Source organism: Scyliorhinus torazame, chromosome 12, assembly GCF_047496885.1.
Source record: "Scyliorhinus torazame isolate Kashiwa2021f chromosome 12, sScyTor2.1, whole genome shotgun sequence".
NCBI classification, from domain to species: domain Eukaryota; kingdom Metazoa; phylum Chordata; class Chondrichthyes; order Carcharhiniformes; family Scyliorhinidae; genus Scyliorhinus; species Scyliorhinus torazame.
In genome coordinates this window covers 47335062-47363054 of record NC_092718.1, presented here as the reverse complement: position 1 = coordinate 47363054, position 27993 = coordinate 47335062, and the positions used below count along the sequence as shown (strand labels likewise).

Sequence of the window (27993 nt, the reverse complement as noted above, 5' to 3'; positions counted from 1 at the left end):
CCAGTGTGCTAAACCATTGAAGTGCAATGAAGTATCACATACTTCATTGCACTTCTACCAATTACTCCAACCATACCGAATCCATTGCTTAACTTTGATTTCCACACTTCCATCTTCTGGTAGCACTTCAGCTCCTTGAAGCTAATCACATTCTCCAGTTCTGAGGAATCCCATTGCCGCTGAAAAACTTTGAGAATGGGACCCCCACCACTAACATTCTCCGATGGAACAGACCATGGTGCGAGTCCAGCAAGCTCCCTCACCTTCCCACTCCTTAACTTGATGTCCTTTTGAGATTAAGCAATAATAACACACAAGTCTGATCAGAGACATAAAGAAATATTATTAAAGGAAATGTTAATGAACAATAAAAGCAGAAAATATCATGCAGGTGAGCCATAACCATAAAGTGCAACTAATGGTGTGGCATCTCGAGTCCACTTTTACCTCTGCTCTGAGGTGTTGCCCCTGTGGCTGAGGGTGAGGTAAAGCCTGCCTGAAGGTGAGATCCCTGTCACTTCTGTCCTCAACTTGGAGGTGCCCATGGGGACCTTTTCAGGGCATGCCAGTCACATGGCCTTAAAGCACGGATGGTTCCTGAGTTGGAGGGGCTGAAGAGGCAAGGAATTATGTTGCTCGCCCCTCAGAGTGGACCCCCCTCGACTGCTCCAAACCTTTAATTGCGCTTTGGTATGCGGGATGAGGCCATTGGCTGGTACACAACGGGCATCCACTCCGAGCATCTTTGCACCACCAGGAACATTCAGTTCCAATGGAACAGAGAGTCTTAGTATTTTTGTGTATGTCAATGTGCTACTCCTGCACCCACTCAGAGTGGTGCTGCATATGACTCTCCGAGCGGGTGGCCACCCTCTTAATGGAGGAGCTAATGCTTTCAGAACCCTGAGTCATAACAGAGCACATCAGCTGCATGGGCTCCCCCATTGTGGGCCCATTGTGGACACTCAGGAACTCATTCACCTCTGATGCTTCATAAAAATCCTATTTGTTAGTGACACCTGAGGTCTAACACCTTCTCCTGGTAGAGAAAGACTGTGCCTGTCCTCCAGCCTTTAAGGGCGACTACCCGGAGATGACTTTGCATCATTGTTCTCCTCCTGCTCACTCGTGATGTGACACTCACCCAGCGCTTCCCGTTCTAAGCGAGGTTATGATCCAAATAAGGTGAGCGTGTTTGCGCTGTTCAAAGGTGTGAAGGAATGATGTGACAGTATTGTCTCAGGGTCACATCTCCCCACCAATGGAGGCCAGCAGTAATTGGCCAACCAATCACGTTCTCCTTCTGCAAGTGGTCCTGTGGGAAACACAAGAAAATGGTGGTGAGAACTCTGGGTGTTCAGCAGGTGCCTCAACACAACAAACCCAACAGCAGTCAAAGAGCCAATGTGTGCATTAGGCAGGAGTTTCCACTTTGCCCTTCACCTGAAGATAGAGTTATCAAATGATCCTGCCATTCACAAACTCTCACCTCACCATCACTCACGGACTGATTCATTGGCAACCCCAAGCTTCCCAGTGCCAATTCCTCCATTGACACCAGAGTGTGGAGGGCTGGCACCCCACTGCCAATCCGACATATTTCCCGCAAGTCATCCGCTCTCTTCTCGTGCAGGATGAGGCGTGTGATGAATGCAGGAATTTCAAATATATATAGTTTTTCGTGTTATAAGCTTGGGTTCGTGTGTGTATGACTGTTGCAGTATCTTTTTTTTAAACAATTCTGGTTTACAAGATACTTTGGCAACAAGGGATAATAAAAGCATCGTAAAAGTTGGGCGAATTGAATTTTGTTTATATAAAGAAGGTTCCTAGTGGTTGATAACAAGAGATATTGGGTGCGATCAAACCAAAATAAGATAGAATCCGTTCTGACAGGATTGGTGGTCATTCCTGGTGCTCAAGCACCAGGAACGAACCTGCTATCTAACAGCACTGTGTCTTGTTTTCCTGGCAGGAACGCCCCCTGAGGCCACACTTAGCATCATTCCCTGCACTGAGGTGCTCTGACGAGAAGAGTTCCTTAGTGCAGGAAGCGATCGGGACACCACTCTCAACCCCACAATGCATCCCCGGATCCCCCCCCCCCCCCCCCCACCCACAGCACTCCAATTCACCTGTTGGGGATCCTTGGGTCCGCACATAAACCCCACCTCAGATGGGCAGGCCACCCCTGGGGCCGAACCCAGTGCAGGCACAGTGCCAGATTGGCACCTTGGCACTTCCAACCTGGCACCCTGGCAATGCCTTTGCCAGCATGCCAGTGCCACCTTGACACCCGGCAGGATGCCTAGGTGGCACTGCCAGGGTGCTAGGCTGGCAATGCCAAGGTGCCCAGGTGCACCAGCAGTGCCAGTGTGCCACCCTGCCCCGAGGCTGACTACCCGGGTGGTCACCTGGGAGATCCCCCCCCAGTACCGTTTCGCCTGGTCCCTGTTTGTGTGAACCAGTACTGAATGGCGCCCGGCTGGGGCCTCTTCAGTGAAGCCAATAGATGCTGGGTGGTCATTTGATCCAGCGTCAGCACTGCTGAGTGGATTCTTAAACGGACTGTGTGTTCGAACTCACGAGATGTAACAGCCATTGGGAATCCCAGGGGAGGCCTCTCCCGGGATCTACTGCTCATGTCCCACCCCAATTCCAGTGGGACACGGCCAGTAGATCCTTTGTGCAGGAAGCACTAGTTTCAGTAAGCTGATGCAGTTAATGGGAGGAGCCAGGGGCTGAAGCAGTGAGGTGTTAAGTTTCAGTGTTGAGTTCAGTTCAAGATTTGGTTTTGGACAGACCAGCGTTTCTCTCAAAACAATTTAGTTAAAACGATGTTGCATGTGAACAGAACAGCAGTTTCTGAAAAGGCTGGCAGGTTAAACAGTGGTCTGACACAGACAAGAATCTGCAATCTGATTTCTGACAAATCCCACTCTCTCAAAGCAATTTGTCAAAGACAACTCCTTACAGCAAGTGTTCTGAGGTTGGCCGACTGTATTTAAAGGGGGATTTTGACCTGAGTGGCGATAAAAGATAGCAGTTAGTAGTTAGTGTTTCATTGTTAATCAATGTTTAATGGGTCCTTTGTAAGCTAGTTTGTATGATATTAAAGTTATTTTTATCCTGTGATAATCATAAAGTTTGCTTTAATATACCATATCCCTATTTGTGCGTGGAATCACTCCTGGAGCAAAATATCTTTTCCTCACAGTCTTACAAATTAAATAAAATATTGGGGTTCTGTCCGGTAGCCTAGTAACTGAACAAACAAAAGAACAAAGAAAAGTACAGCACAGGAACAGGCCCTTCGGCCCTCCAAGCCCGTGCCGACCATGCTGCCTGACTAAACTACAATCTTCTACATTTCCTGGGTCCGTATCCCTCTATTCCCTATTCATGTATTTGTCAAGATGCCCCATAAATGTCACTATCGTCCCTGCTTCCACCACCTCCTCCGGCAGCGAGTTCCAGGCACCCACTACCCTCTGTCTAAAAAACCTGCCTTGTACATCTACTCTAAACCATGCCCCTCACACCTTAAACCTATGCCCCCTAGTAATTGACCCCTCTACCCTGGGGAAAAGCCTCTGACTATCCACTCTGTCTATTCCCCTCATAATTTTGGAGACCTCTATCAGGTCGCCCCTCAACCTTCGTCGTTCCAGTGAGAACAAACCGAGTTTATTCAACCGCTCTTCAAAGCTAATGCCCTCCATACCAGGCAACATTCTGGTAAATCTCTTCTGCATACTCTCTAAAGCCTCCTCATCCTTCCGGTAGTGTGGCGACCAGAATTGAACACTACACTCCAAGTGTGGCCTAACTAAGGTTCTATACAACTGCAACATGACATGCCAATTCTTATACTCAATGCCCCGGCCAATGAAGGCAAGCATGTATCATGCCTTCTTGACTACCTTCTCCACCTGTGTTGCCCCTTTCAGTGACCTGTGGACCTGTACACCTAGATCTCTCTGAATTTCAATACTCTTGAGGGTTCTACCATTCACTGTATATTCCCTACCTGCATTAGACCTTCCAAAATGCATTACCTCACATTTGTCCGGATTAAACTCCATTTGCCATCTCTCCGCCCAAGTCTCAAAACAATCTAAATCCTGCTGTATCCTCTGACAGTCCTCATCGCTGTCCGCAATTCCACCAACCTTTGTGTCATCTGCAAACTTACTAATCAGACCAGTTACATTTTCCTCCAAATCATTTATATATACTACAAACAGCAATGGTCCCAGCACTGATCCCTGCGGAACACCACTAGTCACAGCCCTCCAATTAGAAAAGCATCCTTCCATTGCTACTCTCTGCCTTCTCTGACCTAGCCAGTTCTGTATCCACCTTGCCAACTCACCCCTTATCCCATGTGACTTCACCTTTTGTACTAGTCTACCATGAGGGTCCTTGTCAAAGGCCTTACTGAAGTCCATATAGACAACATCATCTGCCCTACCTGCATCAATCATCTTTGTGACCTCTTCGAAAAACTCTATCAAATTAGTGAGACACGACCTCCCCTTCACAAAACCATGCTGCCTCTCACTAATACGTCCATTTGCTTCCAAATGGGAGTAGATCCTGTCTCGAAGAATTCTCTCCAGTAATTTCCCTACCACTGACGTAAGGCTCACCGACCTGTAGTTCCCTGGATTATCCTTGCTACCCTTCTTAAAAAAAGGAATAACATTGGCTATTCTACAGTCCTCCGGGACATCACCTGAAGACAGTGAGGATCCAAAGATTTCTGTCAAGGCCTCAGCAATTTCCTCCCTAGCCTCCTTCAGTATTCTGGGGTAGATCCCATCAGGCCCTGGGGACTTATCTACCTTAATATTTTTCAAGGATCTCAAAGTGACCCAGGCTATCTACACACCCTTCTCCAGACTCAACATCCACCAATTCCTTCTCTTTGGTGAATACTGATGCAAAGTATAAGTGTTGCGGTCTGGTCCAGAATCATAATATGAGGAAAACATTTAAGAAAAGGCTGCCCTTCCGCACCATCTCCTGTATGACATTCACATTGACACCCCCTGCTCAAGTGTGCCCCATATGTTAGGGATGGTGACACCTCAGTGATGCAGCTGGCCACTTGGCTTGATAAGAGTTGAGGTGAACTATGGGCATTCAGTCTGCTTAGCCCAGGTGACTGCAGATGTGCACAGAGTTAGAGGCCTGTCACCTGGGCATCACTTGTCACTCATCCTATCAGATTCACCATATCAAGCTATTGAAGCTCTTTCTCCACTGAAGCCTTCTGTTTGCTTATTTCCATAACCACCTCCCCGTGTCTCTTTGTCTTCTTGGCATAATTCTTCGTTCCGACACTGGGAACAAGATATCTCCTTCTGTTTTCCACTGCAGCCGTGAGAGTCTCAAGAGAGGCATCGAGAATCACCTGTTGACTCCTGTCCATACCACGCTGGTACATTGAGATCCCTGCTGCTTCATGTCATTAGTGAATAGAAAGCTCAATCTCTGTTCCCGTTTGCCTTTTCAACTGTCTCCTGTCTTCAAGTTGATCCGAGCACAATAATTCATCCCCAAGGCAATTAGGCACTTTGCATTTTCAAACAAAGTTATGCTGCTGATGCTGATGTAACCTGGTGCTGGGACCCGGAAATGTTCCAAGCTTCGGGTTTCTAAACCCAGATTGACAATCTAATCCACTATAGAAGTATAAAACATGTCAACAGGGGCAGCACGGTGATGCAGTGGTTAGCACTGCTGCCTCAAGGTGCCGAGGACCCGGGTTCGATCCCGGCCCCGGGTGACTGTCCATGTGGAGTTTGCACATTCTCCCCGTGTCTGCGTGGGTCTCACCCCCGCAACCCAAAAAGATGTGCAGGGTGGGAGGACTGGCCCCTTAATTGGAAAAATAAATTGTGTACTCTAAATTTATGAAACAAAACATATTAACGACAGGCACAGAATTCCTGAATTCTGACCAGTATAGGATGTAAAGTTATATAGCATAAATGAAGCAAAAATATACTTGGACTGATATCATACAGAACTTCTTCATGCAAAGAGCACTAAGTGGCTGGGAAAATATAGTGGGTGGGGAAACAAAGACATATGGGCCTTGGCACTTTGCAGATATTTTCCTAGGAGTCAGTGTATCTGGTTCTTCGGTTGAATGTCATTTGTAATTGCCCAAGAAGGGAAATTTGTTACATTCCGGAGGGTACGTTAACAAAGAAGAGAAGAAAATAGCTCCCATTTAACACATCCTCCATACACTGAGTACTTTTAGCTCTCCTAATGTCTCTCTTTGATAGCACAGGTGATTGTGCCAATGCTTGTCGAAAAACAAAAGGACAGTGATGACATGCTTAGCATTCGTCTACACTGAGTGAGCGTTCAAACTTGCCTTCACTAGGTCAATAGAAAGAAAAAGATTTTGCTTTGTGGGGGGGAAAAGAAAAATCATACATTTACTTCAGTTTGGAGTGTGGTTGAGCAGCCTGGAGTCTGGGCAATGTTGTTATACACTCAGTTAAAAGATTACGTGTTACATGGAGGAACCAATTTTTTTCTGATTTCATGGCGACTTTCCCTTTGAAAGCGGATGGACAATTTGGAACCTCGCCACATTTGTAGCTGGTAGACTTGCATGATAGATACTATGAACCTGCACATGTCTATGTAATCAATAAATTCCGTTTTGACCTGAAGGAATCCAATTTTTTTTGGCACCAGTAACTCATGCTTCAGTTGTAACACACACTAGTGGCTATCCATGGTAGCAGTATTTTTGAAGATTTTACTGAAGAGCTCATTTTGACTGAAGGGCCTTTTATCCTTCCTTTGTGTCCAGCTGGAAGGACTGAGATAGCCTACAAGTATGTGGAAATGGGTGGATTCCCTGGAGAGGCAGTTCCTGTTAGCTGGATTACAATAGTTGTCATCTAGGCAATCAGAAAGGAGGGAAGCAGAAGAGACGATAAAGTGCTACAGCTGCATGGGATGTAACAAAAACGTAGGATACTAAGACTCTCCAAACAATTGAATGTAATCTCACATCCTACAACTCACAGTGCTGTCCCTGTGGGATACTGTACATTAACCCTCCATGTAAAAACATTGAGATTATTTTAACTGCTTAATATACATTCAGGAAAGAGTAATTTTAAGTTAGTTGACCAAAAAATTGTAATGTCCGTTTACCTACTTAGCATGACATACTTGCTTCTGCAATTTAAACCACAACATCCTAGTTTTCTTCTCCAGAATTATAATATTGTGATGTACAATTTTAAGAGTCTTGAATAGTATGCTACGACCTGAGTAATCGTTTTGGAGGTACATTTTAATCCACCAGTGCATCGTCTTGATAAGAAGTGAGCTGACATAGGCAAATTGTTATAATATAATCTTTATTATTGTCACAAATAGGCTTACATTAACACTGCAATGAAGTTCCTGTGAAAATCCCCTAGTCACCACATTCCGGCGCCTGTTCGGGTGCACAAAGGGAGAATTCAGAATGTCCAATTCACCTAACAAGCACATCTTTCGGGACTTGTGGGAGGAAACCGGAGCACCTGGAAGAAACCCACGCAGACATGGGGAGAACGTGCAGACTCCGCACACACAGTGACCCAAGCCGGGAATCGAACCTGGGACCCTGGCACTGTGAAGCAACAGTGCTAACCACTGTGCTACCGTGCTGAGCCCCAAAAGGAATCAGTTGCTGAAGCAGTACTGAGTCCTATTGCATGTAATATTTCTGGCTCGTCTGAAGTTTTGCATATTACAAGGTTTCACAGAATAGGGCCTTGCAAGTTAAATTGTGCTTGTATATCTGTGCTCCACAGGCATTCCCATCAGAAGTGACTAATGGGAAATGCTGCCCCTACAGTTCGTTTTTGGTTTCGATACCACGACAATCGGAGTTTAATGGTGCATAGAGTGTGCTTTAGCATTGTCCATTAGGTCTTTTAATAGGCTTGTTTGTGCTAAGAGAATAATGCACAACACAAAGGATGGTGGGTAAAACCCTACTCACAATTACAAGACATCTAACCCTAACCGTAACCCAGTCAGAGCTCAGCTCCACCTCTCACAGTTCAGCACCTTATCAACATACTTGTCAATGTGGAAATGCACCTCTGAGTTCTTTAAGAAAGTACCCTGTTCACTAATTCAGTAATTATAGAGCTCTAGTCCACAAATCAAAATCAAAAAAGTCCTGTTTTGCCAGCAGTAAAGTGTCAATCATTCTGCAAGAAATACGAGCTATCAAAGTCACAAGATTTGGCTGAGCCAAGCATTTTTTTGAGCCCCCTCCTCATATCATATCACCCATCCCCATTCTAGAAATAATCCTGCAAAAAATACCACCAAGACAATGCAATGTCTGCCACTCATGGAAACTGGGAGATAAGGGAGGTTGTTTTGGTCAAAGGGTGAAAAAAGGTGCAAAATGGGTGCTGTGCTAATAAGACACATCTGATTGAAAGTCCAGATTTAGGCACATCATTTCGGTCCTCGTTGCTGTTAACTATAGTTTGAACTTGCCTTGAAGTATTCAACAGTAACCTGCTTCCCCTGATAGCGTATCTGCAGGTACAATTGAAGATCTGCAGCCCGGTAAAAATCTAAATCCTCGACATTCAGAAGAGTGTTTTCCCTGCTCACACAGCAGCTTTGTAATGCAGACTTCATACTAAGACTCAAGAGTACCTGAACCAAATCACTGCAAATTTAAAATCTATTCAACTAAGCATTCTTAAACAAAGCTTCTTACTAAATATTAAAATGCTCCTCCTGACCCAAAAAAACTATTGCAACAGCCAATTTTACAATTTTAACAATTGTTTTCTGCACCAGTATGAATGGTACAATTCAAAGTTGATCAGATGGATTTCTCTTCATTTGAGCAAGGAGGCTATTCCTCTGACTTTTGATTGTCTGTGATATTACTCCGGGGACCAATTCAATACAGGACATAAGTGGTGCCTCTCATTAATTTTAGCACCACATATAGAATTTTCACTTGTCACTGAGTCAATTTCTGGTGCATTTCAGAGGGTAACGCATGAAAACGGAGTGAAATTGATTAAGCATGAGGGTTACAAGGGGATGTGAAATGTCTTTTTGCACATGCAGTTGACCGAGAGAAACATTATTCACTGCTAATTTGGGGGTTTGGTTGGCTTTTCTGTGTGCATTTATATATCAAGTGGCAGAATACCAGCATCCAACAAGATGCAACTGTGATGAAGACAAATATTACATAAAGCTGTCTCTGATGGAACCAACAAACAAGGCATTGACGTATACACAATCAATCTTATTCCTTCACTTAAATCTATTTGCTTCATGTCGCAGCGTTGTTCAGATGTTCTTGTATTCTATAAGTGCTGTATTAGTTGGGGAGGGAAGGAAGGAGGGTGTGAGGGAGGGAGAAAGGAAGGACGGAAAAAAAAGAGAAGAAAAGGACGACTTGCATTTGTAAATATGTCTTTCATGGCCTCAGGATGTCTCAAATTATTACTGATATAATATAATGTAACATATGATTTATTCAGATGTGGAATGAGGTTAAGCAGTCCGGTTGGCCTAAATCTGGGCCACCCATTGACCCTTATTATCTATGTGTCTCAGATTTGTATCTGTTTCCCTGTTCAGAGTTTACACCAATATTTTCTTTTAAAACTGATTGGATTCAAATAAATTGAATATTGTGGGACATACGGGTGGGGTTCAGGGAGATGGGGTGTACAGGGGATGGTGGTGGGGGGGGGGGGGGCGTAAAGCTTTAGAAACAAAACTAGAAGTCCTCATGCATTTGAATTCACATGCTAATCTGAGGTTAATTCAATGAAGTGTTTCTACTGTGAAGCATTACTTTTAGAGCAAAGATAATGAATTCCTGAGGTCTTATTTAATGATGATCAATCATTTCTTTATTAAATCGTCCACTTGTTTCTATGTACTGTTAAAGACCAAATGAAATAATCTCAGTATTTATAGATGTGATGTGGCTGATCTGTTATGGTAAGAAATGACCGTTCAATTAGGCAGAATTTTTGGTTACAATACATATTTAGTAGTCTGTGCTGTCTAAAACATGAGAAAAATCTCGGGCTTGACATTTCCCATTTCATGAAAAAAGGCTTGATGCATGTATTTTGAACTTTTAACGGGTCTGCTAATGAAATTACCATAGCTTGACTGCAGATTCATAAGCAGTAATGACAAGGTAACAACCAATCATGACGCAACTGCAATAATAATCTTTTCAAGCTTCTGAAGCAGCTAATGAACCACTCGACCCCTATAAATTTTGTGAAGTCCGAGAATCTAGAATGTGGAATGATGGTGGAAAATGGTTCAGCAACCAAGAGGCTGCTTTTAGGATTGAATCCCTGCAAATTCTAGCGACCGGGTTAAATGAAATCCAGGGACACAATTATGGTGGGGAGGAACAGCCCTCAACTTGCAAAGATGCGCCCCCCACTACCCCCCCCCCCCCCCCCCCCTACCCCCCGATATGATGAAACATTACTCAAACTGCCAGTACTCTCCTCCACTAAGATGACACAAGAGGAAGTCTGGAAGAAGCTCCACAATTAAATGGAAGCATAAATTCAAGCTGTGAGTAGCTACATAATCATTTGTTGGCACAGAACTTGCTGAAAAAAGAGACATGCCGAAAATATTTAATATTGTACCCACCTGGACAGTTCACAAGAATAACAGTATAAGGAAAAAAAGCAACATTTCATACTGTATAATAAGAGAATGATGATTGGTTGGCAATGGATTCTGATTGGTAGAGGCATTTCCATAGAGAATGCACCAGTTGATGGTGACTGACATTTAACTGCTAAGCATTGTTTGACATTTTTTATAATCTTTATTGGCACAAGTAGGTTTACATTAACAATGCAATTAAGTTACTGTGAAAAGCCCAATCTTGGTAGCTTGAGCCTGATTGGTCAAGGCATTGTCCTGGGGAATTAATCAGTGCATGAATATTGCCTATTTTGTTTAGGTGCAACAGGCGCAATGTGTGTACATATTCTTTCTGTCTGCAAAGAACAGTGCCCTGTATATTAATATATATAGCTTCCAGTATATGCAAATGTCCACATTACAAGCCCGACTAATAATCTTAAATTGATTGTCAGTGTAATTGTTAGCCCGCAGTGGATTATGTGGCAAATGTTGCCCAACCGTGGAATCACATCTAATTTTGGACATTGTGGCATGAATTCTCCGCCGTCGGGATTCTCCATTTTGCCAGCATCCTGAGGGTTTCCCGATGGTGAGAGGCTGCCCCACAATGGGAAACCCCATTGACCAGCCGACGAAACTGAGAAATCGCCGGCTTGCGGCGGGATGGAGAATTCCGCCCAGTGTTTCAGGTTTTCCAAGCACATTCTGGTTGGATACGGCTTTACCTTGTCCATTGTGAATAATGCCTGGGACATGTTGTTTGATGCGATCCACCACTCTTTGGGACGTACAACCTACACACCTAACATACACTGGCACTAAAATTCATATAACACATTACTCATTTGTGTGATCGACAGAATGTCTTTTTGGCTTGACAGTAGCTTCCCGAAGATACCACTCATGTTGCTACTGCGTAGTAACAGCGTGAAACAGCTAGCTTCACTTGTTGCTGAAATCTTTGATCTACCTTGCCCTTCCTGGGCATTTTTTAGGGCCAAGAGCCTCAGGGCCTGAGAGCCATTCATGAGTTTGCATGATATACAGTGTGAAATAATCTGATCAAGGTAGCCATTATCCTACAGGATGACTATGATGTGCTCTATTTCAGCATCAAGCTTGCATGGTGAGAAGTCAGGCCCAGAAGATCACTTGAAGTTTCTCCTGATTCACAACACACACAATCTACAAACAGTTGCACCTTGTTTTTTAATGTGTTGGAAAGATCAAGCATGTCTGTCAAGAAGCATTAAGGTCACAACATAGATTCCTGGGACGTTCCACTGTAGGCTAGTTTTCTGCCCCTCACTGAGGAGGAAGATGATCCACATTGCACATCACATTGTCTTCTGTTGGTAAGGAAGTTACCAGATTGAATTTAATAATCTTTATTCATTTACGTGATGTGTACATCGTTGGCGGGGCCAGCATTTATTGCATTTCCCCAACTGCCCTCCATATCAGAGGGCATTTGAGAGTCAACTACATTGCTGTGGATCTGGACCAGATTTCCTTCCCTAAAGAACATGAATGAACCAATTGGGTTTTTCCAGCAATCGACTCATGGGGCTGGATTCTCTGCAGCCCCGTGCCGAAATCGCGTTTGGTGCGGGGGCGGAGAATCAACTTTCTAGGCGAAATCTGGCCCGGCGCTGTTCCGGCGATTATCCGGGACCCAAGAATCGGCAATTTTGCGATTTACTCCACACAGCTGGGGGGCCATTGCCAGAGGCCCGCCCAGCGATACTCCACTCCCAGCTGGCCGAGTTCCCGACGGCGTGGTTCTAACCACCTATCGCAGTTCGGGAACCCCGCGTGGCTGCGGACTCAGTCTGGGGCCGCCCTGGTGGAGGGCGGAGGGATCGGACACCGGGGTGGGGGGGCTTATGGGCGGCCGGGGCACAGATCGGGCCTGTCAGATGCGCGCGGCCGATCGGGGGCGGGGGTGGGCCTATATTTCGGAGCTGTCTCCGCAGTCCGAGTCCATTATGGCGCCGTGCGTGGACTGGAAACCCCCTGAAGATGAGTGAATTGACTGATCTTTTTCTGAGGAAACTCCGGAGTGCTGGCGTGGGGACATAGCCCCGTCTTGGGAGAATCCAGCCCATGGTCGTCACTGGGCTTTTAATTCCAGATTTTTATTGAATTCAAATTTCACCATTTACCATGGTGGGATTTGATCCCAGGTCTCCAAATCTTGCCCTGGGTCTCTGGATTATGAGTCCAGTGACAATACCAGTACGCCACCACCTTCACCTGACTCCACAGTGATAGATTTTGGAGAAGAGTTTTTCATGAGGAACTTTGTCGTTGACAATTTGTAAAAACTGCCTCGGTAGATCTTTATACCCAAAAAACACGCTATTTACCAGGATATTGTGAACTTCAAAATACTTCATGACATGAGAACAATGTTCAAACAAGTTCAAATGACGCTGGTAAGATGTGTAATTTTCTGGCTGACGTTTATCCTCTTTTTTGAATATGTCACAAATGTTCGTGTGGCTCTGCTGGCCTGGTAAGTAGCCAATGTTGATTGACACTTGAAAGAGATTGGTCAACATTGGAGCCAGTCCATCAATTAACTTTAAAATCCCGAGAGGAATTTCATCTGGATCCAGAATTGTATTTGCACCTATTTCTTACAATAAGTTCAAAACACCCTGTTTACTTACAATGGGGTTTAGTATGTCTGGTAAGCGGTTACCATCCTTTGTTTTAGTAAGTTCAATCACATTTTTTATAAACCTCATTTCCCAGAAGTAAATAGTTCTTATTTTAACTAAGATTCCGTATCATCCTGAACACTCTCCTCGTCATCTTGTCCAAAGCCACAATATCTTGTACCATGTGCAGCCAGTGAAAACTGGTCAGAATACTTCAAAGGCTGAATAATGCCAGGGGCGGAAACAAAGTCGGTGTAGAGCCAAGATGCTTCTCACCGACCCACCACAGAGCCATAACGCACTGCAGGATAGTTAAGCCAGGGTATAATGGGATTTCTGCCCCTCACTGAGATAAAAGTCCCACCCCTGCAGCTGCCAGCCAATCCGATTGGCCGGTAGCTTCATCGGTCCCGGGAGGAGTGCCAAGTGCACGCTTGTGGCTTTGCCGGGACAGCGAGAGGCAGAAGAAGAATGGGGGCATGGTAGGGAGGAGTAAGGTGGGTTTAAGGCTGTGTGCAGGTAGGGAGGATGAGGGGATTCAATCATGGGGAGTGGGAGCGCACCCTGTGATCAGCAAAGGGCAGCCCCCAAAGAGCGAATCCCCCTCTCCCCATTCATTCCCGCCCTTCGATTAATTTATTTAAAAAATCGGTCTGCCCGCTCCTGCCCAGCTGCACGCACAAATATTTTATGGCGTGGGCAGCATATTATCAGTGTCAATTGTCTTGATAACAAACATAATCGACCCTCGAATACTTATTTGAATATGGTGGGCAGGCTGCCACTTTTGGCACCCGACTCCTCCCTTAAAAGCATCTATTTATTATCTATTTACTTCATTAATTATTTATTTGTCTGTATTACAGAGTGGATATGGAGAGGATGCCTCCTCTTGTGGGAGGCCCTAGAACTAGCGGTCACTGTTTAAAAATAAGTGGCACCCATTTAAGACAGAGATGAGGAAATCTTTTTTCGCTCAGTAGGTCGTGAGGTCAGGAGGTATCGAGGAGCTGAAGGAAATTGGTATTAGTAAAGAAATGATTTTGGGGAAATTAATGGGATTGAAGGCGGATAAATCTCCAGGGCCTGATAAGCTGCATCCCAGAGTACTTAAGGAAGTGGTCCAAGAAACAATAGATCCATTGGTGGTCATATTCCAAAATTCTTTGGACTCTGGAATGGTTCCCACAGATTGGAGGGTAGTGAATGTAACTCTGCTATTCAAAAAAGGAGGTTGAGCGAAAACAAGGAACTATAGAGCTGTGAGCCTAACGTCAGCAATAGGGAAGTTGCTAGAGTCCATTATCAAGGATTTCATAGCACAGCATTTGGAAAGCAGTTGTGTAATCAGGTAAAGTCAGCATGGATTTACGAAAGGAAAATCATGCTCAACAATCTACTAGAATTCTTTGAAGATGTAACTAGTAGAGTTGACCTGGGACAACCAGTAGATGTGGTTTATTTAGACTTTCAGAAGGCTTTTGACAAGCTCTCACATAGCAGATTAATATGTAAAGTTAAAGTGCATGGGATTACGTGTTGTGTACATCGGAGAGTACGGCGTGCTATGTATTGACGGCCTCAGGACATTGCCTGAGGCCCACCCCATGATGCTCCGCCCCCGACCGGCCGAGTTCCTGACGGCGTAGGACATGTGTGGTCTCACCCGTCGGGAATTCGGCATGGCAGCTGGGACACTGTCCAGCGCCACCACAGTCGGGGATGGACCGATTCATGGGCAGAGGGGGGCATTATTCGGACTGGGGACATTGTAGGGCGGTCGTCTGAGGTGCGCGAGCTGGCCGAAGGGTGGCATGCGTGGCCACAGACCTGGCAATTCTCCGGGGCATACCGGCAGTTAGAGCCAGCCAAAGGGGGGGACTATTTTGTGGAAGGGTCCGTGAGCGGCCGCCGCCATGTACGCCATGCACATGCGCGGCCACGGACCTGGCGATTCTCCAGGGCATATCTGCAGCGAGAGCCGGGCGCTCTACGCTGCCGTCCTGCTAGACCCCATCAAAATGGGGAATCGGTGGCCGTTTTGCACCATTTTTTCTGCCGCAAAATGCTACCATTCGCACGGCGGAACATAGCCCAGAATCGGAGAATCCAGCCCATAATCACCAAATTTGCAGATGATACAAAGTTGGGTGGGAGAGTGAGCTGTGAGGAGGATGCAGAGATGCTTCAGTGGGATTTGGACAGGCTGAGTGAGCGGGCACATGCATGGCAGATGCAGTGTAATATGGATAAATGTGAGGTTATTACTTCGGTAGCAAAAATAGGAAGACAGTTTATGATTTGAATGAGTATAAATTTTGAAAGAGGTGGATACTCAGTTAGACCTTGGTATCCTCATGCATCAGTGCCTGAAAGTAAGCATGCAGGGAGAGCAGGGAGTAAAGAAGGCAAATGATCATTTGGCCTTCAAAGAGAGGATTTGAGCATCAGGAATAGAGATATTTTACTGCAATTATATAGGGCATTGGTGAGGCCACACCTGTGCAGTTTTGGTGTTCTTACCTGAGGAAGTATGTTCTTGCTATGGAAGGAGTGCAGCGAAGATTCACCAGGCTGATTCCTAGGATGGCGGGATTGTCCCATGAGGAGTGACTAAATCGGTTAGGATGATATTCATTGGAATTCAGAAGAGTGAGAGGTGATCTCATAGAAGCATACAAAAATCGAACAGGATTAGACAGGGTAGATTCAGAAAGAATGTTCCTGATTGGGGGGCGGGGGGGGATCCAGAACAAGGGGTCAGAGTTTGATGATAAAGGGTAAACCTTTTAGGACTGAGGTGAGGAGAAACCTCTTCACCCAGAGAGTGGTGAATCCGTGGAATTTGCTACCAGAGAAAGTAATTGAGGCCAAAGGTTGTGCAATTTCAAGAAAGTATTAGATATAGCTCTTGGGGCTGAAGGAATCAAGGGATATGGGGGCAAGGCAGGATAAGGGTATTGAAATGAATGGTCGAATGGCCTCCTCCTGTTCCTATTTTTTATGTTTCAATGTGAGTCTTTGAAACTCCCTCCCTCAAAAGGTGATACAAGTAGAGTCTTTGAATATTTTCAATGCACAGCTAGATATATGCTTGATAAGCAAAGGGGGTGAAAGGGTATCAGGGGTAGGCAGGAATGTGAAGTTAAGGTTACAATAAGATCAGCCATGATCTTGTTGAATGACAGAGCAGACATGAGGCGCTGAGTGGCCTACCCCTCCCCCTTATGTTTGTATATCTAACCTGCCCTTGTAAACGCTTCAAATAACAGTATAGTCCTTAGTAATTGTTTGCTGATTTCCAACACAAATGAAAAAGCATTCCTTTCATTTTTATAACAGCTTACTACCTCCTTTTCAAATACAATCATAGTATTCCTAATACCGGCTTTCCTTATTCTCAGTTGCATTTTACAATGTCCCTATGATTGAGTCTTTTATATGTCGAGAAACATTCGTTTCTAGGTTAAATTCTCTATAAACATGCCTAGTTATTTCTGTTTTGCACAAACTTGAATCTTTCTTGGTTCTAGGGATAAAAATGGCTTTCTTGTCCTTCGCTATAGATTTCTTTTATATCACAGTTAATCATTAACAGCATCTTCCCATGTATTTTCCTCAAATCTTCCCCCATTAAGTTTAAAATTAACTCGATTGGGGGGCACGAACATTAAATTATCAACAGCATTAATTTGCCTCAACAATTGAAACGTGACAATACAGTGATTGCTGTTGCCAAGATGCTTCCCCATAGTGATTAGTCATGGTCGTTGGACCACTGCTAAATACTAAATTTAATGTTGCCCTCTCTGGTACTTTCTCTTGTATATTGAACAAGGAAACAGTCATTGACAGTGAAAACAAATAAGTTCATCTTGCTTCATTCAGCACTTGGCTGGCCCACATCAGACCATCAGAGTAACTCACCTCCTGACACCCCATAGCCTGTCCACCATCTACAAGACAACAGTCAGGTGTGTGCTGGAATACTCTCCACTTGCCTGATGAGTGTGGCTCCAACAACACTCAAGAAGCAGTCTGCTTGATTTGTATCCCTTCCACAAACATTCACTCCTTCCACCACTGATGCACAGTGGTAGCAGTATGTACCATCTACAAGATTCAAGGCAGCTACTCACCAAAGCTCCTTTGGCAGCACCTTCCAAACCCACGATCATGACCATTTAGAAGAACAAGGGCAGCAGATACATGGGAATACCACCATTTGGAAGTTCCCCTCCAAGTCACTTACTATCTTGACTTGGAAATAAATCATGTTCATTCACCGTCACTGGGTCAAATTCCTGACGCTCCCTCACTGACAGCACTGTGGGTGTGATTACACCATATGGATTGCAGCGGTTCAAGAAGGCAGTTCACCACCACCCTCTCAAGGGCAATTAAGGATGGGCAATGAATGCTTGCCTAACCAGCGAAGCCCACACCCCTTGAATGAATTTTTAAAAATGGACTGTGAGCTATGGCTCAGTTGGCAATTCCCTTACCTCTAAGTCAGAAGGTTTAGGTCACACATCAGAGACTTGAACACAAAGTCCAGACTGACAATCCGGTGCTGAGGGAATGCTGCACAATTGGAGCTGCTGTTTTTCAGAAGAAGCTTTAAAGCAATGCCTCGTCTGCGTTCCCAGGTGGATATAAAATTTCCCACATCACTATTTTGTAGCAGAGTCGGGGAGTCCTCCTGCCTCCTGGCCAATATTTATTCTTCAATCACAAAATTAAATTGTTGTTTGTGAGATCTTGCTCCCGTGTTCCCTAATTTCAACAGTTACTGCACTTCAACAGTACTGCACTGGCTGTAAAGCATGTTGGGACATCCTGAATCATGAAAGGAATGTAGGAAATAGGAGCAGGAGTAGGCCACTCGGCCCCTCGAGCTTGCTCCGCCATTCATTTGGATCATGGTTGATCTTCGACTTCAAGGCCTTTTCCCTGCACAATCTCCATGTATGTTTATACTGTTACTATCTAGAAATCTATCAATCTCTGTCTTGAACATTGATACTCAGTGGCTGAACATCCACAGTCCTCGGTGGTAACGAATTCAAAAGATTCACAGGCCTCTGAGTGGATAAATTCCTACTCAAATCAGTCCTAAATGACCAGCCTCTTATTCTAAGATGTCTCCAGGTTTGAGACCTCAATAGGCAGGGGAAAAATCCTTCCTGCATCTACTTTGCTCTAAGATGTCTCCAGGTTCCAGATCTCAACAGCCAGGAGAAACATCCTTCCTGCATCTACTTTGTTGATCCAAGAATATTGGGCGGGATTCTCCGACCCCCCGCCGGGTCGGAGAATCGCCAGGGGCTGGCGTGAATCACGCCCCCACCGGTTGCCAAATTCTCCGGCACCGGATATTCGGCGGGGGTGGGAATCGCGCCGCGTCGGTTGGCGAGCCCCCCCGCCAATTCTCCGACCTGCGATAAGCCGAAGTCCCGCTGCTGGAATGCCTGTCCCGCCGGCGAGAATCAAACCACCTCTCTTACTGGCGGGACAAGGCGGCGCGGGCGGGGCGATCTGGCCCCGGGGGGTGCCCCCATGGTGGCCTGGCCCGCAATCGGGCCCACCGATCCGCGGGCGGGCCTGTGCCGTGGGGGCACTCTTTTCCTTCCGCCTTTGCCATGGTCTCCACTATGGCGGAGGCGGAAGAGACCCCCTCCACTGCGCATGCACGGGGATGCGGTGAGCGGCCGCTGATGCTCCCCCGCGTGAGCCGCACGGCAAAGTCAGTTTCGAACCAGCTGGCGGGGCGCCAAAGGCCTTTCCCGCCAGCTGGCGGGGCGGAAATTAGTCCGGCGCGGGCCTAGCCCCTCAAGGTGAGGGCTCGGCCCCTCAAGATGCGGAGGATTCTGCACCTTTGGGGCGGCGCGATGCCGGACTGATTCGCGCCGTTTTTGGCGCCGGTCGGCGGACATCGCGCCGACTGTGGAGAATCCCGCCCATTATCTTTGTGATGCTCATAGAATAGTAACCTATACTTAAGTGGTCACCTTGACTGACCTTGAGGAGAACTTTGAGATGATGGTGCCTCCACGCCAATGCTCCGCTCTATTTTTCTTTATTCTTTCATGGAATCGCTGCCAATTTGTTGTCTATCCCCTAATTGGCCTTGAACTGAGTGGCTTGCTGGACCACTTTAGAGTGTAGTTAAGAGTCAACCACATTTCTGTGGATCTGGAGTTACATTTCGACCAGGCCAGGTGAGGATGGCAGATTTTTTTCCCTAATGGGTAATAGTGAGTCAGATGGCTTTTTCTGACAAAGTAATTACGGTTCCATGGACACTATTACTGAGATCAATTTATATTCCTGAATCATTAACTAAATTCAAACAACACCTGCTGCCATGATGGAATTTGAACCCGTAGCATTTCCTGGGTCTCTGGATTACTAGTCCAGTGACATTCCCATCATGCCGCCATCTCCCCTCCCCACATGGCCTTCTCAGTGTCTCAGAAGATGGTGGGCAACTTGTAGCCACTAAATACAGCAGGAAATGTATGCCAAAGGCTGATTGAGTGGACCGTTCTGTCTAAAGATACTGGGGTGGAAGCTCACTGGTAATGACTTTGGGAGAGAAATAGCAGCAACACGCTGCTAGTTGCCCTGACGATGCCCGAATTTGTTCAGCAAACCTCAGCTAAATAGTCCGTGTCTGCTGCCTCTCCACAGGAGTGAACACCAGGCTGCTTGTCTTACCAGCAAAGCCCAAAAGTAACAGGACCTTCTGTTTTAGTTAGCCATCCTAATGTAGAATCGTAGAATTATACAGCAGAGAATTAGGCCATTTAGCCCATCATATATGTACTGTCTCTTTGAAAGAGTGACCTGATTACTCTCCTCCCCCTACCCCCATCTGTGCAACTATCCCGTGTGTTTATCTAATCTCTTTTGAAATTTATAATTGAATTTGCTTCCACTAGTCTTTCAAGCATCACATTCCAGACTGTAACACACTGAGTAAACACTTCTTTTTTGCACATCGCATCAGGTTCCTGTGCCAATTACCTTAAATCTGTGTTCTCTGGTTACTGACCCTTCTGCTACTGGAAACACGTTGTTCTTATCTACTCTTTCAAAACCCTCCACGGCTTTGAGCACCTCTATCAAATCTCTCCCGGAATTTCTCGGTTCTGCGAACAATCATTATTTCCCCCATCTCGCCACACAATTGAAGTCCTGTATTCCTGGCTTTTGACACCATAGGAGTGCAGAAAGTTGGCTTTTGTTGGACTCACTTTATACACCCCTAAACACCGGCTTAACAATGTGAGACGTTGAGGTATTTGTTAAATGTCTTGTGGCTGCACTCATCCAGATAAGGGGTGAGTGTTCCCTCATATCCTGATTTGAGATTTGCAATTGAAGGAGGGGGCTCATGGTCATGTGGTGAGAAAATCATTGCAGAGTATTCAACCCTTTGTCTGTTCTTGTTGCTGCTGTAATGTTGATTTAAATGATTGGGTGATCGTCCCTCGAATTCAGATGGCAATTTTGTGAATTGCATAGTCCATATGCAAGTGACTGGGAACAACAGCAGAGGCCTCAGACAATGCCAATGGTACAACAGGTTTCATTTCAGATAATGTGGCCTGCCTTCAACCCATCAGTGGGCCTGCAATTAAATAGTAAATTTCATATTAATGCAAACATATTAAATCTTTGCAGCGTCAGCATGGCAAAAATCAATAAAACTGGTTTCTCTTACCATCTTTTGAAGTCAGTCATTTTATTGGCAAAAAGAGTCAATTATTCAAATGCTTGACTAAAAATATTACACATGCAGCAAAAAGGTTTAGATTTCCTGGGGTAGATACGGAAGCTCTGGAGTTGAATCCCTCACACATTTGTCTCCACACTTGCACAGTGAGGCATCTTCTTCCTGATTGGGCAGCACATGGCAAAATGGCTGTTTCTAGAGGTGCCCTGAATGTGCCAGAAAGCAATGGTTGAGGAAATTGGTAGATCACACTTCAATCACAATGTCCTTAATGAAACCTTAATAAGGCAGATCTCTGCTTTCTACACTTGCTATTTTATTGAGATAGAAATGCTGCCATAGCGGAAAGGTCTCCTCCCTCTCCTCTTCCTTCACCATAAGTACCCGGCAATGCACCCTGCTTGCATTATTAGAAAGCTTTTATAATCCCTGCTCACATGCTACAATAGCTCATCACATCTTTGTCAGGCCCAACCTTAACTCCGGTAAAATACTTTTTTGTTTTTTTTAACGTCCAGTTCTACAGTAGTTATTCACCCCTTGACCTGTTGCAAGTTCAATTAGCCTTTACTCCAATATTTCTAAAGCCTTGCTTTGAGAATTAAGAATATTCATTGCACGATGATTATCTGCTGTAGTTTTCTCCCACCATTCAAGCACTGTTCGCACACCTTCAAGCCTTGTGCAGCTTTGTAAATAGAGGAAACTAAACCCACCCATCCACTATGTTTTGGACTGGAAGGAAGACAGAAAACAACAATTCATGGCTTGAATTTCACAGTCAAAAAAAATGATGTAATGGGTAACATTCCCCACTATTACTTGTAACTTCTTCTTTTGCAACAATATGCTCAGAATTCTCTCATCAAAATGCCATTAGCTAGTATCACGTGAACACAGCTAGGCATCATAAACAAAACTCGGAGCTCTGACAAGAAATCTTTGACAGATAATATTCTCTTCAAAATTTTAAACGTTAGAGCTTTCAACCCTGTCCCAACTTCCACAGACCCAACAGAGAGTACTCCTACCATTTGTGATAAACGGCATTCCGCCAAACAAGCAAAATATTCAAAACTATTAAACATATACTGAAGATAAATGCATTAAATGCCTTTTAGAATTATTATCAAATAGCTTCAATAAGAGCAACCGTTAAGTAATATAAATAGAGCACTGGATGGTAATTCAGGCAGATTATACTCATTACCATTTATCAAAAGCTTTTTTCAAACCTCCCGAATTCCTGATTGAAGCAAGTCTTTGTTGTGACAGATTAATGACTGTAGCAAAAGAATCCAATGAATTCAGTGCTAGAGATCAGAAAGACTAGTGCTAGCCAGATTTTAACAGAGATACCATTAGTGCTTCATATAAATCACGCATGTTTAGAGTGAGGATACATTTTAAAGACCATCTGGACTTTTTAACCTCGGCATTTATATCCAGTACTCCTCGTCTATGCAATGCAACATAAAATGAATGCACAGATCTCTTAACACTGGAAGGACTGGAATATTGTGAACAAGCCACGTGTTTTTTTATTTTGTATTTGTCATTTTGCACAATGCCCATGCATTGTCAAACAAAAGGACTACGGAATAAAGGCCATTCATTTTAAGAAGCTAGCCCTGCCATTTGACCCAATGAGTGCAAGACTCATTTCATACTCCATCGCTTGGCACTTAGATTCCATCCATTTCCCTGTGAATCTGTCCATTCATTTATGGACTCCAGACGAGAGGTCTTGCATCACAAACAGACAGCATCCAAAGAGGATAAGAAAGGTTTAGTAGGCATCTTTCAATCTGCAGTGCCCAGCCGCACTTGGGAAAGTGAGGAAGCTTAAAGGACATTGTAACAATTGAAAGGCGACCCATTATGGTAAAGTGGATAGCCTCCATTATGACTATTGGGTCTCCTAATTTAAGAAAACTGTTAGACATCTGTGAAAGTTGCTAAATTTACCATTGATGAACAATCACCCCTTCTGAACTCACTGTCAGAAGAAGATAGGAACATATGAATCTCAACAATAATGTTTAATTTGAGAGAAAATGACAGAAAATAATAGTCTGATTCGGGTTTTACTCCACGACACTAAGAACCAACTTCACGTATAATATTTCACCACATGTAATGCAAAAAATTCCTAAGACCTCATAGCTAGAGAATTCACAATTCACCTTATTACCAACATTATATAGATAGGAATTTCACAATCAGAAAAAGAATCTCTGAAATGCTTTCAGCTTTTCTATTGACATGTACTGTACTTGATTTTGGACAATTAGGATTTTAGGAGGTAAATTGCTCGGGAGACTTACATAACTTGACAACACAGACACAAGGGCATTCAGCTTAACTCGTCTCTGCTGGTGTTCAACACTAACAGTTTCACATCCAACTTTATCTCGCCAATCAGCATCAAGATTCCATGATACTTCATAAAAGTTTATTCTTGAGATGTGGATATTAGTGGCAAGGCTGGCATTTATTTTCCATCTCTCGTTGCCCTAAGAAAACGGCAGTGGCCCTTCTCCTTGCACCGATGGTAGCTGTTTACTACGGTTGAATGTTTACTCTGTCACTTCAGTGGACAGTTAGGAGGTATTGGTGTAGGACTGGTGTTACATATCATATAATCCCTCCAGTGTAGAAGGCAATTTGGCCCATCGAGTCTGCAGTAACCCTCCGAAAGCACACTGTAACCCCATAACCCTACCTAACATTTTGGACAACAAGGGGCAATTTATCATGGCCAATCCACCTAACCTGCACATCTTTGGACTGTGAGAGGAAACCTGAGCACCCTGAGGAAACCTAAAGGACGGTCGTGTTCCTTGTCTAAAGGACAAATCCAATGCTTTTCTGCCTCTTCGCCTTCATTTTTGGGATTTAGCGATGGCAGTAGAGTATGGATGAATATATTCAAAGTGTACAGTAATGTTGGAGCGACACAATGCGCTACATTTTGTCATTGAGATAAAGCACCTGGTTACCTTTATTGTTGCCATGGCATTGAAGGGAAGATTGAAATTTTGAGGACCCCTCACAATATTGCATCAACTGTTGCATGAAGACATGTAGGTAACATTTGGAGCAGCATTGGCATTCCTGTAAAGTGCACCTGTCAGAGCACATAGCCTTCCTTGTTACCAAATCCTTCCAGAATCTTCATCAGCATGTTGGGTTTGCACTTGCTCATTATACTGCGGCTAGGAGCTGGTCAGCATTAACGTTCTGCGTGTTCGTGGACTTTATCCAGGAAATGGTCATGATGTCTGTATCCAGTGGCATTCCAGGATCCCCACGCTATTTGGTAGGAGAAGAAACACTGGATGAATGGCTCTTCTAAGAACAGCCCTGTTTGAATCCATGGCATCCATTGTTACTGAGAATAACCCAGGCAACAGGCTTCTTGGCCTCAGTCAGATTCTTGCCGTCTGTTGCTTGCGGACAGCTCCGCCCACCTCACAAAAATTCTGCCATGCAGTTTAAACACAGTGAAAAGGTGTGTGGGAAAGGAAAATGGTTGCACCAGAACAATAGACGCTCACCCCCACCTTACACCAACCAAAGTGATGTGAGTGTCCAACTGTTGCAAGAGCAATGTGTTTTATACAATACCGTGGAGCACATATGCTCCAGATAATGTCAACCTAGTTTTAAACCAGAAGCAGGTCCTATGGGTGTTGCCTTGATCCAGTTGGCAAAGTTTGTGCATGTGGAAGGTACATTCAGCCCTAGATAGAACCACTCTCTTTTGGTGCAGCTGAATATAGAAGTGTTTTTCAAACTTTTTTGCCTGCGACCCATATTTACCAACCAGCCATCCTTATGGACATACGCCGACCGACCTTAGTGACATACACCTCCTGAACTTCGCAACTCACCATTTTCAATTATCTTTATGTGACAGGTGAGCCTGCTTGGTCCTCATGATCTCACTTGCTTTGTTATTCAATGTTACATTTACTGATAATGACTTCAGCTAATGATTTAAGATCTCACTGCATCCATTGAAAAAACAAGAGGTTTGTCCTCCAACTTGCCATGCATAGTCTTCAAATGTTTTGAAGTTTTGAGGGTTTTAAACTTTCATCTGCCAGTGCTTCCCTTCATATAACACACATGGGGCGGGATTCTCTGACCCCCCGGCCGGGCCGGAGCATCGCTGGGCGGGGTGGCGTGAATCCCGCCCCGATGCCCCGACGCCGGCTGCCGCATTCTCCGGTGCTGGTTTTTCGGTGGGGGCAGGATTCGCGTTGCGTCGGTTGGGGGCAATTGGCAGTTGCCCCCCCCACCCCCCCCGGCGATTTTCCGCTCCGCGATGGGCCGACTGGCCGCCCGTTTTCAGCCAGTCCCACCAGCATAAATATAACAAGGTCCTTACCGGCGGGACCTGGCTCTGCGGGCGGCCTGCTGAGTCCTCGGGGGGACGCGGGGTGATCTGGCCCCTGGGGTGGGGGGCCCCACGGTGGCCTGGCCCTCGATCGGGGCCCACCGATCTGCAGGCGGGCCTGTGCCATGGGGGCACTCTTTCCCTCCGCGCCAGTCACTGTAACGGTCCGCCATGAAGAACCCCCCTGCGCATGCACTGGGAACACAGCAGAACATGCTGGCGCTCCCGCACATACTCCAACTCGCGCCGGCCGGCGGAGGCCCTTCGGACTGTGGGAGGAAACCTGAGCACCCCGAAGGGGCGGAGGATTCCGCATCTTCTGGGCGGCCCGACGCCGGAGTGATTCACGCCACTCCTTGGCACCGGTACGGGCTGCCCCTCCGGATAGAGGAGAATCCCAACAATGAACTTTGAATCCTGCTTTGCAGTGGCACAATTAATAACCCAAACCTCAAGTATCATCTTTTTTGCTGCTTTGTTCCTATTTTCAGCTTCTTCTTCATGGGTTGTTCACCAGAGGCTCTGGAGTTCATACCAGCACTGCTGGCAGCTGAAAAATGGAGGAATCATTCTCGCGCGCCCACAACATGTGACATCAGGGTGTGCGGCTGCCCTCTGCCGCTGCTCCAGACAGGAAGACTCAAGTGATTTAAACAAAAATCTGCTCTTGGGTCAGCGTGCTGACGTCAGGAGGAGGCATTCTGCCCCGCTGTGCTCCGGGCCTGCACACTGCTGAGGGGCACGCATGCATGGAATGGCCGGCATTCTGAAAGCCGGTCGCGCTAATGAGCACTTCTTTCCACGATCGGGAACGCCGCGACACATGGCACCGTGATCAGGAACGCCGCAACACATAGCACTGTGACCCTCCTGACACTCCCCTGCAACCCATCCACAGATCGCGACGCTGGGTTTGAAAATGACTGCCCCATAGTAGCAATTCAAAATCTGCTGCATCAAAGGAAGTTATGTTGACCATACACCTTAACTCTATCAATGTGAACAGTTGGCTTATTATGCTAACATCGTTTCCACAGTGAGTTTCTATCCTTTAAGATCTGCTACTTTGACAGATGTTAGGCTCCCTGAAAGGCATGCAGGTTAATTTCTCTGAACTAGCCTTGTTCATGCATCTAGCCTATTCAGATGAGAGAGCCCACCTCAGGATAGAGTTGATGAACTAAGCCAGGATCATGGGGCAGTATAACTCTTATTTTACCTGTCCCTCTCAATACAGGTTGCAGTAGGCACATAAGTGATATTAAGGTCCACGAGTACCAAAGAGCACAAGCAGATGAGAGACAGAGTTGTAAGCGATCCCAAAACATTGGATCACATCTAAGTTCTGCAGCCCTGGCTCCAGTTGTGAATGATGATTGAAAATTAACAACTCACAGATGTTGGAGGTTCTACAAACGTCACCATTGTCAATGATAGGGGAGTCCAGCATATCAGTGTAAAGGAGAAGGCTGAAGTATTTGCACCAGTCTTCAGCCAGAAGCACTGAGTGGATGATCCATCTCGGCTTCCTCCAGCGGTTCCCAGCTTCACAGATGCCAGTCTTCATCCAATTCAATTTGCTCCACATGGCATCAAGATACAGATGAAGGCACGGGATATTGCAAAGGCTATGGGCTCTGTGAAGATTCCGGCAATAGCGCTCAAGACTTGTCCACCAGTACTTCTGTTCCACTACAGCTACAACACTGACATCTACCCAGCAATGTGGAAAATTGCCCAGGTATGTCCTGTACACAATAAGTAGGACAAATCTAACACAGACAATTACTATCATATCATTCTACTCTTGATCATCAGTAATGTGATGGAAGGAATCATCAACAGTGCAATCAAGTGGCACTTACTTAGCAATAACCTGCAATAACTAATAGGGGCTGTTTCGCACACAGGGCTAAATCACTGGTGTTGAAAGCAGACCAAGGCAGGCCAGAAGCACGGTTCAATTCCCGTAACAGCCTCCCCGAACAGGTGCCGGAATGTGGCGACTAGGGGCTTTTCACAGTAACTTCATTGAAGCCTACTTGTGACAATACGCGATTTTCATTTCATTTCATTATCGACGCTCAGTTTGGGTTTGGCCAGGGTCGCTCAGCTCCTGACATCATTACAGCCGTAGTTCAAACATGGATGAAAGAGCTTAATTCCAAAGGTGAGGTGAAAGCCCTTGACATCAATGCAGCATTTGACCGAGGCATCAAGGAGACCTAGCGAAACTGGAGTCAATGGGAATCAGCGGGAAAATTCTCGAATGATTGAAGTCATATGAAGCACAAAGGAAGACAGTTGTGGCTGCTGGAAGTAAATCACATCAGCTCATCACTGCATGAGTTCCTCAGGGTAGTGTCCTAGGTCCAATCACCTTTGTAGCCATGTAAAATGGCTGCGTTCCGATTAATCTGGCCAAAACCCAGTTTAAAATGGCTAACCCGAAAGACTGCTGGGAAAAGCAG

At 45.4% G+C, this 27993-nt stretch overlaps 1 long non-coding RNA gene across 2 annotated transcripts in view; it reads right to left on the bottom strand.

Moving 5' to 3' along the window:
• The window catches only part of LOC140387165 (uncharacterized), a 237110-nt gene that overhangs the window by 45644 nt on the left and 163473 nt on the right, over positions 1 to 27993 (bottom strand). For both annotated transcript variants that reach the window (XR_011933751.1, XR_011933750.1), the window contains one exon: positions 1145 to 1315. This is a non-coding gene — a long non-coding RNA (uncharacterized lncRNA). The remainder of the gene's footprint in view (positions 1 to 1144; positions 1316 to 27993) is intronic.